The sequence below is a fragment of the Parus major genome, chromosome 2 (genome assembly GCF_001522545.3).
Source record: "Parus major isolate Abel chromosome 2, Parus_major1.1, whole genome shotgun sequence".
NCBI classification, from domain to species: Eukaryota; Metazoa; Chordata; class Aves; order Passeriformes; family Paridae; genus Parus; species Parus major.
Genome location: NC_031769.1, coordinates 107,848,529 through 107,862,556, shown reverse-complemented (window position 1 = coordinate 107,862,556; position 14,028 = coordinate 107,848,529). Strand labels below are relative to the sequence as shown.

General features: G+C 42.2%; 1 long non-coding RNA gene across 1 annotated transcript; it reads left to right on the top strand.

Annotated features, from left to right (window-relative positions):
* Nucleotides 1-4,848: 4,848 nt before the first annotated feature.
* Nucleotides 4,849-10,201, top strand: LOC117245493. The gene is made up of 3 exons (XR_004500216.1): nucleotides 4,849-5,133; nucleotides 6,219-6,302; nucleotides 9,802-10,201. It is a non-coding gene; the product is annotated as an uncharacterized LOC117245493 (long non-coding RNA).
* The last annotated feature ends 3,827 nt before the right edge of the window (nucleotides 10,202-14,028 follow it).

Below are 14,028 nucleotides of genomic sequence, written 5' to 3'. Positions count from 1 at the left end.
TTTGAAGACAGATGGGTTGGGTTGGTCTTGAGGTATAAAATCACAGGGTTTTTTATCATTTCCAAGGTTTTGTCCAAGGAGCATCCTGGGACATAGCTCAAAGTCCAAAAAAAGAAACATATAAATAGATGATTCTTGGTTTAGGGCATTTGTAATGTATGAGTTCACCTGGCACCTGCTCATCTCAGCAGGCTCTGAAGCATTTAAATTCCAAGGTCACTGGGCACTGATCATTACTACTTCATTAGCTACCCCTATAGGTCTTGTGATCTCTCAAAAACAAACTGCTGTTATTCAATTTGAATATGTATTCATATCTACATACTAATCTATCAGTCTAGACAGGTGATTGAAGAGGAAACCCTAATTCAGTTTATGCACAAAGCTAACTGAATATCCTTGTACCAGCCTTAATATTTCCTGTGTCTGAAAGATGCAGGAACTTGCCATGAGATCAATGTTTTTAAAGGTCAATCTATTTATAAGCAAAATGATTAGGTGGTTTATATTTTATATTTATCTTTTATGCCATTCTTACAGGAAAACATACAATCAATCTGCAGCATGATGCAAGTGCTTCAATAGCAAAAAGAAATCTTAGCAGAGGTCACTATTTTCCTAGGGTCTTGGCTAGGCTCTTTTGGGAGTGTATTGTATTTTTAAGCGAATTTCCATCAAATAGTGATTTGTCCTAAGTGGACTGCAGTTATCAAATTATTAATTAGAGCAGATATAGCAGTGAAAATCTTCCTCTAGCAATAATGACCAAAATAGGTTCTGTAGGGTTAAATGACAATCTTTTCTTAGGTTATATATATTTGCTAAGCTATTGCAGCTATGTACTTTGTTCATCATCTTGCTGTTTAAGATTGTAAAATGCTGAGTCTAGGGCACCTCATTCTGGTACCTGACTACAAATAGGTGTGAGGAAATGCCTGTTTTCCCATCATGCAGGGCCACTTGAGTAGGCTCTTGAAAAGCTTCCACAAATTTGCACAGGGCCAAACTAGCCATTGGTTAATGTCTTTTGAATTACTCAAGTCTCTGTTTAGTGGAGGTCATTGTAGATACAGGGACCAGATCCCCACATGGACTCACATGGATGCATGTGAACTATGGCTGGTGTGCCTGTGAGTGCCTTTGCACTATGTCATGTGTCCTGGGCCACCCAGACCGCATCTCCCTCCTGCCCATCGGTCCCACCTTGGAATAAGATCCTCCTCTGCCCTGCAATAAAATCCCCTGGGCATGTTGTTGAGTGGGAAGTTACTGAGTAACAGTGACAGTGACACATTTATGCCTTTCTTTTATTAATTGAACTGGTGCCTGCTTCCTGCCAAAAGCTCTGAGGAAATGCTATGCATTTATATATTATGCATTTTATCCCATAAACAGAGTTTCTGTATCCACCACGGGCTTCACTGAACTTTGGCATCAAGAGCATTTACCAGTGTCACTGTTCTGACAAAACCAAATGAGTGCCTCCTGAAAATGGATCTGAGAGGAAACAGCCTTATATCTTGTCAGGGATAGAAAGAAAAAGAGATTTCAAAAGAAAAGGGACAGAGCAGATCATGACCCTATGTACAATGCATTAATGACATCTGTCTTTTTTACGTTTTTTTTTTTTTTCCTTTTTGTTCTTCTTCAAATTTTAAGGACAAGAATAGAGTAGACTACAACATTTCAGGGAGAAAAACCCAAGGGCTAGACACTTCCATGGTGTGGAACCAGCAAAAGAAAAGTGTTAATAGCTATTTCAGACAAGCCATGGTCATAGATTTTTTAGCTTTCTGAGCCAAAAACCCTTGCTAGTTCTGCCAGCAGCAGATGTGAAAGCTAGCTCTATGATCCAGGGAGGCAGTTCTTGCTCAAGGAATACTAAACAAAATAGGAGTAGCTTTGAGGTAGTGCTTCTCAGCATGTTACCTGTACACTGAGCTGGACAGACAAAAATGATTTACACACTTTGAAATGCAGTGGGGTATGTGAATCAACAGGAGATTGACTGGCTGATACTCCTTGGTATCTTGTAAAGGAAAATCTTGCTTGTGTATGTAAATTCACAAACTCTCCAGTGTGCTTTCTGCATGAAATGCTGTGTGCCTTACATAGAGGCAAGCACAGATTGCTGCTTAAATGGATAGACAAAGGCAATGTGTGTATACTTTTTCATGAGTAACCACTGTGGTTATAGCCCACTTTACCTACTGGCAGCCAAGCTGGGAGACTGAATTCCAATCAGGTAACAGATACATGCTCAGGTTTATAGAGTACAAGCTTCTGAATAGGTCAATGCAACACTTGTTGCAGATAAAAATAGCAATTTCTTTTCTTGCTATCTCTGAACTAGGTTCAGAACACCTCCTGTACCACAAAAATAAAATAAATATCAGCTGAGCCTACAGCTTGGCTGTATCTATGATTCCTGTGGTGCTGTTCTAGATCTACAGTCACAGCCATTATAGAATCTGCTTTTAGCAGCTGAGGTGCATTTTATCCCTTTCCTGTGTTTGTGTAAGGTCTTTCTGGGGAGCTTTTAACTTCTCTTTCTTGGTCTGCATAGTACCTAGGACCCCACATACCACTGCTGAGAAACTGTTCAGTCTCTGGACTCTTCACAACTTTTTCTGCATTTGTCAATAATTGTAGCAAAGCAGTCTGTTGTGTCTTTAACTCAAGCAGAGCAAACACCATCTTATCTGACAGACCTTTATGTGTCATGTAGTTTGCAGTGTCCAGGGGGTGAAACAGTAGCTGGCTTACAGAAGCCAGTTAGGTCTCTGCTAGAGTTAGGAAAAATGATTATTGACTGTACTCAGGTCCAAGAGAAAGGAAGTATGAGTTCCTGACCCCTAACAGCTTGCCTTACAAATCTAGAGTCCACATAGTGATTTTAAACATTTTATTAAAAAAATCCCACTCAGCAAGTGGAGTGAAACAGAGCTCTGGATGAATATGGAGCTACTGGGGAATTATTCCCACTCCTCACTCTCATGAGATGTGGAGGTCAAGTATGAGCTGTGATTGCTGTTCTGCCCTTCTAACAGTACTTCCCAGACCAGACACTCCTGCTCCTCGTCACACCAGCCTTCATGCAGAGCTGATCTGGGAGCCACATCTGGTCCTGGAGGCCAGGTAGTGCCCTCCCTGTTTGTTGGGCAGCACTATGGTCCCTTCACTAGTACATGACGCAGTGCACAGCATCCCGTGTCCTCCTGAAAGTGTATCACAGCCCATAATATTGGAGCCACTGGAAACCAGCTTAGGGAAATATGTACTAGTAAACTAAATTCGTTTAATCCCCTTCATCTCTCTGATTTTCTCCTCTAAGCGTGATTCAAAAGAATTTTAATCCCTCTCATGTAGGCCAGAGAAGGCACTGAGGGCAGCAGCTTGTCCACACCTAGCAGAGCAGTTGCCACACTTTATGTTCTCATTCTGCCTTAATAAACCCTCAAGTATGGCCAAATAGACAAGCCCTTAGAATTGCTTGGATGCTTCAGAAGGTTTTGAAATCAAAATCCTTACCCACTCTTGTTAACTAGTATTCTCCCTCAATAGTGGACAAAAGACTCATGCACTCTGAATTACTTTCTTTATTCTTCTTCCCTTGCAATTTAAAATATTCCCTCTGTTCTCAGTATTGGACTTCACTACTCTGCCGGCTACTGCCTTGTACTGCTGATTTCCAATGAGCTTGACATCATTAGCTACTGAGCTCCTGGTGGCAAGGAAAAAGAAAATTTTAGCTTTTTCTTTAAAGATGATTCTTAGCAAGTAGGTGCTTTAGTCTTTGAAAAAAATGATGAAAGAAGCATAGACTGAGGTGGGAAAAACCAGAAAATAACTCCAGCCCACGACTATTATCTGGGGAATATTTGACTATAGACAGAACTGTAGATCTTTTATTAGTATCAGCTTGATGAGTCTATTGAAGTTTCTCTACAAAGTACAAAAAGTCACATGAAAAGAGGAACACATACTAATTTTGCTCCTTCTTTGTGTCATTATGTGAGGAAGGCTGTAAATAGCAGAAGTGTGTAATTGCTAGTCACACTCCTTTCTGTTGAGCAATTTGTCTTTTTTTTACACCCAGGGTTGCCATGCAGAAGTTGGGGAGATCTCAGTGCAGGAAAGCACTGAGCTCTACATGGCTTATGAGACTTTTTACCCCCTTTTTGCCTGAAGAGCAAGCAAAACTGCATAGATCCAGCTGTGGATGGTGGATTTCTTTCCTGCACAAGTCCATAACTGTTCTTGTAACATCTACCAGCACAGGCGTAATTGCCTTGAGGAACCACCCCCTGGGCTCTTTTGAAAGCCAGAACTCCTCTGGCTGTTCCTTGCACACAGCCACCCAAAACAGCAGGGAAGAGGTAACAGAGTGCCCTATTCTGCCCTTCCTCCTTGCCTGCAGATCAGCTCCTTCCTGAGGAGACACAGTCCCATGGCCAGCAGCCATGGAGCTCTGCAGGCCCCTTGGACAGACCCCTGCCACTGTATTTTGTTTGGTCAGGCATGAAGAACTCTAGCAATCTGGAGCAGAGCCATGTTGTACAAAGAGCCTCTCATAAACAGGGTGCATGGGTCTGCATAGGCAGGTCTTGGTTGTCCAGTTTCAGAGCAAAACATTACTGTAAAAAAAAACCAACAAAAATAGAGCCATGTCCTTGGCTGAAGATGAACCCAGCAAAGCAAATTCAATCCTTTTAAAATGTAAATATTAATTTAAACTTTCATTTTAACAGCACCCTTGGGTCTGTTGCCCTTTGGCTGGAATACCTCCCCTCTCTCAGCTGCTGGGCAGCACCACTGGGATGGGAGCCCATCCTTTCCACAGAACAAATTGCTCAAGGTGGGAGGAAGCTGCTGTCGTAGGAGTCCTGTCTCTGGGGATCACAACACATGCAAAGGAAATCCGAGCTGGACTATGGGAAGAATCAGCTGAATGCCAAGCAGGCCATGCAGTGCCACCAGGCAGTCCGTGATGTGGCTGAGCCTGGTTGTTAAGGAGCTTTTAGCATGTCTTTGAGCTGTCTCTCTGTCCCAGACTCACAGCAACACTGCAAAAGATGATACCTTATCTGACTGCTCAACTCTGTAGTCAAGAAGTGCAGGAAAAGAAAAAAGGTAAGAAAAAGAAGGAAAAAAAAGGTAAGATGGAGATGGAAAGAAGAGGCTGAAATATAAAGAGCATGGTGGCAGACACCTAAATTTACCTCTTTTCTGATATTTATGAAAATAGCCAAACTTGGGAGGCCTCAGATAAGCTGGCACTCTGTTGGGTGCAAAATGTCTCTCGAAGAGAGGACAGTGAAGGCCAGTGGCTCTTGGCAGGGATCATTGCTAAGGAATACCACTCTCCTGCACCTCTCCTGAGCATCTCTGTGACACTGTGGATCTCCCAAAAACATGATGATTGCTGTTTGACCCACCAGTTAAGTATAATTTCCAGTGCAGCAGTTTTGGCCCAACAGTCCCTTCTTCCACATTCCCCCTTCTGAAAATGTATGATTTTAATGGAGTTTGTGGACATGTGTGTCTGGATTAATCTTGTGTTTCTGTGAGTAGAATTTACAAATTCTTATAAACAATGTTGTTTACCCAGCTGAGCTTGTCAAATTTCAGGCAACTTGAAATTCAGGTGCTTGTACTTACATTGTGCTGAAAGGCACAATTCCCAGTAGCTGGGAAACCTGTTGTGCCTGCTTGGAGACAGACTTTTTTTCATCTCTGCCCAGCAAGGAGAGGAATTTTAAGTCAACCTGGCTTTCCATCCTCAGTTTGTAATTCTGTTGCTAAGTGGCAATGAAAGAAGATTATCGGATCACAGATTAACAGAAACCTCTATTCAGTGCTCTTGTGTAATTATATATTTCAGTTACTTATTTGAGAACTGAGCTTTAGCTTCTGCGCTCCTACCTCAGCCTCACCCCTCCAGAGATTTTTATCCTCAGGGTCCTGATAAACTGGCCATTCCTTTCCACACTTAGCCTTTGCACCCTGGGGTGGCTCTGCCTGCAAGAGTATCCCAAAGGTCTCTGCTCTCAGGAGGTCTCAGAAACTAAGGTCCCACCCTAGTCTTTTGGAACGATTTATTTTGGGAGAAAGCAGGAAGAATATATAAAATTGTTTAAAGAGTTCAGACCCTTCAGAAGTTACCAATTTGCTTCCTCCACTGATAAATTCCCTATTTTTTTTCTCTCTTTTCCAAGCTATTATGTTCCACTCTCTCAGGTAAAAGTGGCCAAGTAAACTGACATCAAAATTGGAGGAAGACACAAGCCTGAGGGCCTGAGGTAATTATTAAATGTTAAGGGTGAACATCTGGCAGAAATTGTTTAGAGTGGGTTTTGAGGGGAATACAGTGGAAAGGGCACAGAAAAAGCAGGAAACAGCATATCTGACTAATGCTGGGAATACAGACTGAAAGAGAAGTCTAGGAAGGAGATGTAGATTGTCAGCTGTCAGGAGAAGGTGGTAGTACACAGCATGCAAGTTTATAGAAGAGTGAGGAACAAAGGCCTCCTTATGAAAAAAAAAAATATTTTAAGTAAAAAATCTGCACCAGGGAGAACCATGCAAGGAACAGGAGACAGAAGAACGGCAGAGCTGTGTGGGGACCACCTCTCTAATTGAGCAGGAGGAAAGAACATGAACTAAGCATTTAACAGGAGCAGGGAAAGGGGATGTTTGGAGGCATAAATTCAAGTAAAAGGAAGAAGTGAAATGGAGCGATGGTGAGAAACAAGAGCTGCAAAAACAGCAGAAGGGAAGGCTGTATGCAGGGAGAGAGGATTCAGGTGGTGATGGACACACATTGTCATACAAATAAAGAACACAGAAGCAGAAAGCAGCAATGTATAGAAAAGCAAATCTGTTGGCAGTTCAATATACCTGCTTTACAGGAGACTGGTATTTTCAATGTCTTATATTCAGGTCTCCAAGGGAAGCAGTAACTCAAGAACAAACAAGGCTGAAATAATATTTTCTGAGTCAGTCTCTGTGTTTTAAACTGTAACTGACATTAAACATGCATTGTCCTGTGCCCACTCAAGACTGTGTTTGCTGGACATCTTGTTTTACAGAGCTCTTTGCAAAGGAGACACTGGGTTTTTTGGTCTCAGATTTTAGAAGGAATGAATACACTGTCCTTTTTTGTGAAGAGCTTGTATAGTTCTCCTGTCAACCCACTCTGCTGTAGCTTTGCATGCAATTCTTCTTGGGAGGTAACTGTGCTGTTTCCAAACAGGACACCATGCTCACTAAGATCAGTCTTAGCTCAGTGGACAGAGCAGGGCAGATACTGCCTAAAGTAGTGGGTCTAAAAATGGAACTCCTATTGCTGGGATGAATCAGCATTCAAACACAGAGTACACATTCACTTTGTGGCTCCTACACCAGAAAAGATTTTTCCCATGTATGATATGGGTCTCTTTCAGACTCAAAGAAGAGAATTGGCAAACTGCAAGAAGTGTTTACTGCCCCTGAGGTTTGGGCACAGCACCCTGGATGAGGACAGGATGTTCCTTCCTTTCCTCATCCAATCAATTAGAATGAGACACAGTTTTTTTGAATTTCAGTCTGAAGAGGTAGCATTGACTTCATCATGGCAGTGCCCATGGACCACTCCAGAAGTAAGTCCCTGGAAAAGCTTGCCATACGGAGATGTGGGGAAGTGAGCAGGCAGATGAACCAGCTTGTACTTCAGAGCAGTGATATATAGCTTGTGATTGCTGACCCCATGAGCAGTCTGCTTTTGGAAAAAAAAAAAATTAAAAAAAAAATAAAAAAAGAAAAAGGTTTTGTCTAGTATCAGGTAGGGCCCTTTCTTCTGAAGTCATTCTGGAAGGAAGAAAAATACTCTTAAAAAATAGAGAGCATTCTCTTTTCATTCCTACAGACATCCTGCTGTTTTTGTGATTAGTCACCTGCAGTCTAAACTCCAACTTTAACCAGACTTACCTGGTTAAAAACTAAATTGCTTGTACCCATAAAAAATAATTACTAGGACTATGCCAGCCTTGATGTTTGCCAGAGTATTCACTTATGACAGGATGACTAATTTATTCCTCACCTTGTAATTACAAATGTTCCCCTATACAACTATATGATGCGATTTACAGAAACTCCCTTTAGAATGACACTTGTCTCTCATGCCAGGCTGAGCTCTGCTCACAAGGAAAAGAATTCCTGGACCCTCTCATGGTATCTTTGCCTAGGTGTTGAGGAAACTACCAAGAGAACCTGGATGAAGCAAACACAAAAGGGTCTAGTCTTGACCCCAGGTCAAGTTTAGTTTCCTCTTATAAATCTTCCAGAATAGTGAGGTGGAAAAAGAAAGAAGCATTGATAAAAGAAAAACTGCTTTCTGTGGAAAAACTATAAAACATGGACAGAGAAAAGGGGTGGAAAAACATACCCTATTGCAAAGTACATAGCTAGATTTTTCTTTTTCCTAGGGGACATCCTGTGCTGTGTTGTGCAACATTTTTTATCAACTACTTCCAAATTTTTGCTGCTAAAAAAAACAATTAGTATCCATAATAGGTCCCTTTCTAAAGATGTCATTGGCAGGTCGTTCTTTTTGACTTAGAGTGATAGCCATACAGAAGCCACCACACAGTGAACTGCAGGGCTGGGATGCTTTTTTGTCTCCTCCATAGGTTAAAACAATGCAAAGCTGAGAAGAAAAAGAGTGATGGAAATGGGGATGCAGAGTTGCTCTAGCATTACTTGATGATTAGAGTGCTGATCCCTAAGGGCACTGTTTGTTAGCTGCAGTTTGTTAATCAGGTTGTATATTGTTTCTCTTCATTACTGCATGCATCAAAACTTCTGAAAGAAAAATGCTGTAAGGGGGTCCTAAGGGATTCATCTGTTGAGAGCAGGAATGTGTTGGTATGTTGCCAGAGAACATCTTATTCAAGAGATCAATGACAAAGCTGGAAAAAAAGGTCATTATTATTTGGAAGGGATTTGTTACCTCCATGAAAGGAAGCACTAAAAGAGAGAGACTGACAAAAAGAAAAAATAAATAAATAAAATCAACATCCATAAGAGGTCCCTTTCTAAAGACGTCACTGATAGGTTGTTCCTTTTGACTTAGAGCGATGGCCATACAGAAGCCACCGCACACCTTGGTTCCCATGGGCACGGTTACATTTTAATGCCACTAACGATGTGTGTGTAGCCGAACCAAAAACCTCGCAGATGCAGGGAGGCCGGAGCAGTCTCAGCGAGGGTGTCTGTGGTGTGAGGCGTGAGGGCAGCTCTGTACGGCTGTCTGTCCCTGCCTGTCCCTCGCAGGGTGTCCCGGCCCCTCCGTGCCCGGCGGGCAGGGCACACACGGCCACGGGCTGCCACCTGCTGGCCTCAGGCACCGCTCGCCTCCTCCTCACACCGCTGGGCGCCCTCCTCCTGCTCCAGGAAAAACACTTCTTGTTCTTCTTGTTGTTTTGGTTGGTTTGGCTTTGGTTGCGAGGCAGTGGGGAGGGACCTTTGCTGCACAGAAGGAGGGCCAATGGAATCCTGGGCTGCAGTGTGGATGGGTGTGGCTGGCCAGCAGGTTGAGGGAGATGATCTTCCCCCTCTACTCAGCCCTGGTGAGGCCACATCTGGAGTGTTGTGCCCAGTTCAGAGCTCCCCAGTACAAGAGAGACAAGGAGCTACTGGACAGAGTCCAGTGAGGGTCACAGAGATGATGAGAGGCCTTTCTTATGAGGAGAGACTGCAGGAACAGTTTTGTCTAGAGAAGACTGAGAGGGGATCTCGTTAATCCATGTAAATATCTTAAAGACAGGTGTCAAGAAGATGGTGCCAGACCCTTTTCATTGCCCAAACATAGGACAAGGAGTAATGGCCATAAACTAACACTCAAGACGTTTCACCTCAACATGAGGAGGAACCTCTTTCCATTGAGGGTGGCAGAGCACTGGAGCAGGTGCCCAGGGAAGACATGGAGTGTCCCTCTCTGATGACCCTCAAAACCCACTTGGACACATTCTTGTGTAACCTACTCTAGGTGACCCGGCCTTGGCAAGGGGGTTGGAGTAGCTGATCTTCAGTGATCCTTTACAACCCTAACAATTCTGTAATTCCATGAAGGAAAGATTTAATGGCTCTGCTCTGTGAAATGTGTTATGCCTTTGGTGCCTTCTGGGAAGCAGCTGGTCATCTGTTGGTAATAAAGATAACAAACCAATTCTTTTATTGTCTTTTCACTGACACCAGGAAAAATGTCAGGCATTCCTCTGTTGCTGTGATACAGAAGCTTATCTGTGGTGGCAGACAGAGCCAGACATAATAAAAAAAATCCCCCCAAAAAATCATTCTGTTACCAAAGTAAACAAACAAACAAAAAAAATATATGCTGAAGGCAGATTTCCATTTCCCAGCCCTTTGAAAGCCTGGATTTCTTTCCTAATGCTCTACAGACAAACTTAATGCACTTAGATAGATATTGTCAAACTCCAGCTCCTCTAAACAAAAAACCACCCAGTCTGCTGCCTGAGTAGGCGGCACTGTGGAGTGTTTCAATTCCTGTTGATCCTTTAATCTGGCTGTAGAGCACAGCAGGAAAAGGTAGATGTGGGAGAGAAACAAAGAGGGGTTATCTGAGGGGCAGGGCCTTCCAAAGGAGGCTCTCTCTGAAATGAACCCTGGTGGTACTAGCTGCTGATTTATTTGTGGTACAAATTCCTTCCAGTGCAGCAAACATTCTTCACAGGGTACTTCTCCCTAATACATGGCAGATAATTTTGTGAATTTTGTAAACTCAGCAGTATGTTCAGCACATTTTTTTTCCAGAAACAATTTAAAAAGTAACAGCTTCTCCCTCCACACGATGTTGTGACACATATTGTGTCACATTGTCCTTTTCTACTAAACTCAAATTTCAGCTGTTGCAGTAAGAGAGCCTCAAATTGTGTTTATAGCAGAACCTCACTGCTTGGAGACTTTCTACCTCAAATTATTTTATTGCTCCTCAAACCACATCACATCAAGAATGTTTTTGTTCCATTCATGTGCTTCAAAAACATTCTTCTTCTTCGTTTGTCACATGTCAGAATATTCCTTCTCAGTGAAAAACCTGAATAATAGATCTGAGAAATAAGTGAAGACACTCTGGGGCAGCATCATGTTCTACCCTTCCCTTTGGATTCTGCACTGTGGATGTAGTGTCCTGGCTCAGTCCCTTCCTTGCCCACCCCCATCCTGCTTGCTGACAGGACAATGTGAGCAGCAAGAAAGGCATTTACACTTCTCAAGTGCTGTTCAGCAATAATTAACACATCCCTGTATTAGCAACGCCATTCTGGTCATAAATGAAAAGCAGCACCACAGGAGCTTTACGAAGAAAATTAATTCTATCCCAACCAAAGCCAGTACAGTGGGATGCCAGACTGCACTGCAAGTTATCAGTGGGATTTGTAGAAAGGGGATCACAATAAAGGGTAGAAATCTTTGGTAAATGATACACTTAAATACCTCTTGTAAGTGTGTTGGTGGGTGTCTTGAAAGTCCATGATTTTTTAGCAGAATGTTTTATAAATATCTCCTTCAAAATACTTAATCCTTAAACAAACAACTACACTTCTATTCTGACATGGATTAATTCACAAATTTTATGATGGATGCTTTCCCAGCTCCTGTTACTGTATGTTGTGTTATTGCACTTGTATCTTTTAATTTGATAGTGGTTTGCAGGATTTTTCTTGAATTTGAAAGGAGAAGAATACAATGGAAAATTGTGAGGATTTAAAGTTAAGTTTTTTTCTTATTTTAACCCTATCTTTTAAAAAAAAGTTATCCTGAGTGTCTCATGAGTATTTTGAACTAATCTTTGGAAGTAACACAAGCAGAGTGAGCCAAGTAATTTATCAGAGTTTATAATGACAGTTGACTCTATTCAAGTTGTAAGGGGAATTTTCATGTATGTTTGAATTTTGTTCATTTCCATTCCATCTTCCCTTTCTTCGATAAGCACATCCTAACTAACATCAATGGTGTTGTAAGGTCACACTGTTTGGACTTGCTTCACATGGTATCAAATATTTAAATGCTCATTAATTCAAAGAACAGGGCTGTGAGAAAGACCCCTGTGCTCCTTGTTCAGGACATGTCCTTGAGATCTGTTCCAGCTTGTTTTGCTGTAGTAGGGACTTCATCTACCCCAGGTGACAGCCATTTATCCAAAATTCAGGAAGCTCAACTACTAACCAATTCCACTAGCACCACCTGGAAAAGGGTATTTGAAGAACATTTTTACCCATCTGACAGTAAGTTTAATTTGCTTCCTTGCTTTAAGAGATGCCTGAAAAACCTCACACAGAACCTTGGCTGATATGGTTTAGTTTGTTTGTGTTAGGGAAAATATTTTATTCCAGTAAGGCAGAGTATAGGGAGTTCCAAGCTACCAGGACTATGAAAAATCAAATATTTGTATGGATCTGTATTTCATCTCTCCCACCTCTTTCCCACAAAACCACGGTAGGATGGATGACAAGGAAACTTTTCATTAGCAGGTCTATTATTTTGACAGTACTTCTGGGGTTCTGACTCAAAAAGGATGTGAGAGGCTTCCTCTTTTTCTCCGTCTTTTCTGCTGTTGCAAAAATCAAGCTTGCTGTTTACAGAAGAGTCACACATAAATGATAATGAATAACAAAACAGGGCACACAGGGTAAATCTGCCCATCAGTACTAGCTGTGCCACTGACAGGTGTGTGACAGATCAGGTGAGATGCATCACCTGGGAGATGCAATTTCGCTCCATCTAAAAGATGATGCTGTGAGTTCATAATTCCTTCTAGTTGAAAGCTCTGCTGTTAGTCTTATTTTTAAGAAAGAAGTAATTGGTAATATTTAGGGAATAACAATAATAACAATAACAATAATAACAATAACAACAACAACAATAATAATAATATTGTGAATCTGCCTTAGAGAGCGACCTGAGAGCTTTTTGTAAAGGAAAGAAATCTAGGGAAGCAAGGATGGCATCAGCTTGACGTGGCAAGCTTGAGTGAGTGGCAAGAAAAGGTGGCGAAAACACCCAGCTGGGATGGAGGTTGTCCTGAGCTGTGACAGATCTGCTCCTGGTACCCAGCCCAGGGTTTGTGCCCTCCTGCTGTGCAGTGCCATGCCACTGGCACTCAGATAGTCCCAGCAGTTCAGTCTGCCACCACCCCATGTCCCACAGCTTTTTGGGAGGCTGGATTCAAGGCCTGAGGGAGACCCATCAGCTGGTACCAGCACTGTCTGCTCAAACTCCTGCTCTCCCCCAGGGTTTAAACTTCAGCCATGCTCCAAAGATCTTGGATAATCATTAGCCAGGGAATCAATGCTGTTTTTTGCGTAAGCATTGTGAGGTGATATCTCTGAGTTCTATTTGCTCTAGCAAATAACAGATAACAGATCTAAGAGAAATAGTCTGATGAAACATTTGAAACGTAGGTCAGAAAACAGCTTGGAGCTGAGGTGGGAAGGCTATAAACCCTCCTGCTTCCCCAGCACAAAGTAGAACAAATTTTGCCATGTGGTTTTCCCCCAGCATGTCCACAGCACCTTCTGAATGCACTCCTACTGTATGGCTGAAGACACCTTCTGTTATATATTTAAATGAAATGAGTTTCAGGGCAATTTTAAAACCGGTGCTACCACTCCATACACATCACTATCTATCTAATGAACTAAATAGAAGGAACATCTGCACAGTGTGAATCCCTCTCTCCCTGGGCTTCCCTAACTAATACAAGATAATGTTGGAAGTTTCACCATTTGGCATGTAAAAAAAAATTGCTTAGAATTACATAAAAATACAATTTTCACCAGTGGCCCCATTGTTATGCCCCCTTTCATTATGGAGCATCTGTGGCTCCATGAATGGGTAGCTGTAGAAATGACAATTTCCCCACATACCAGCCTCACACAATAGGGAACAGGTATCCAGCTCTGCATTTGAATTTTGGCTGCCAGGGTGCTGAGCAATATGATGTGCTGGGGAGACATGACCACCTGCAGT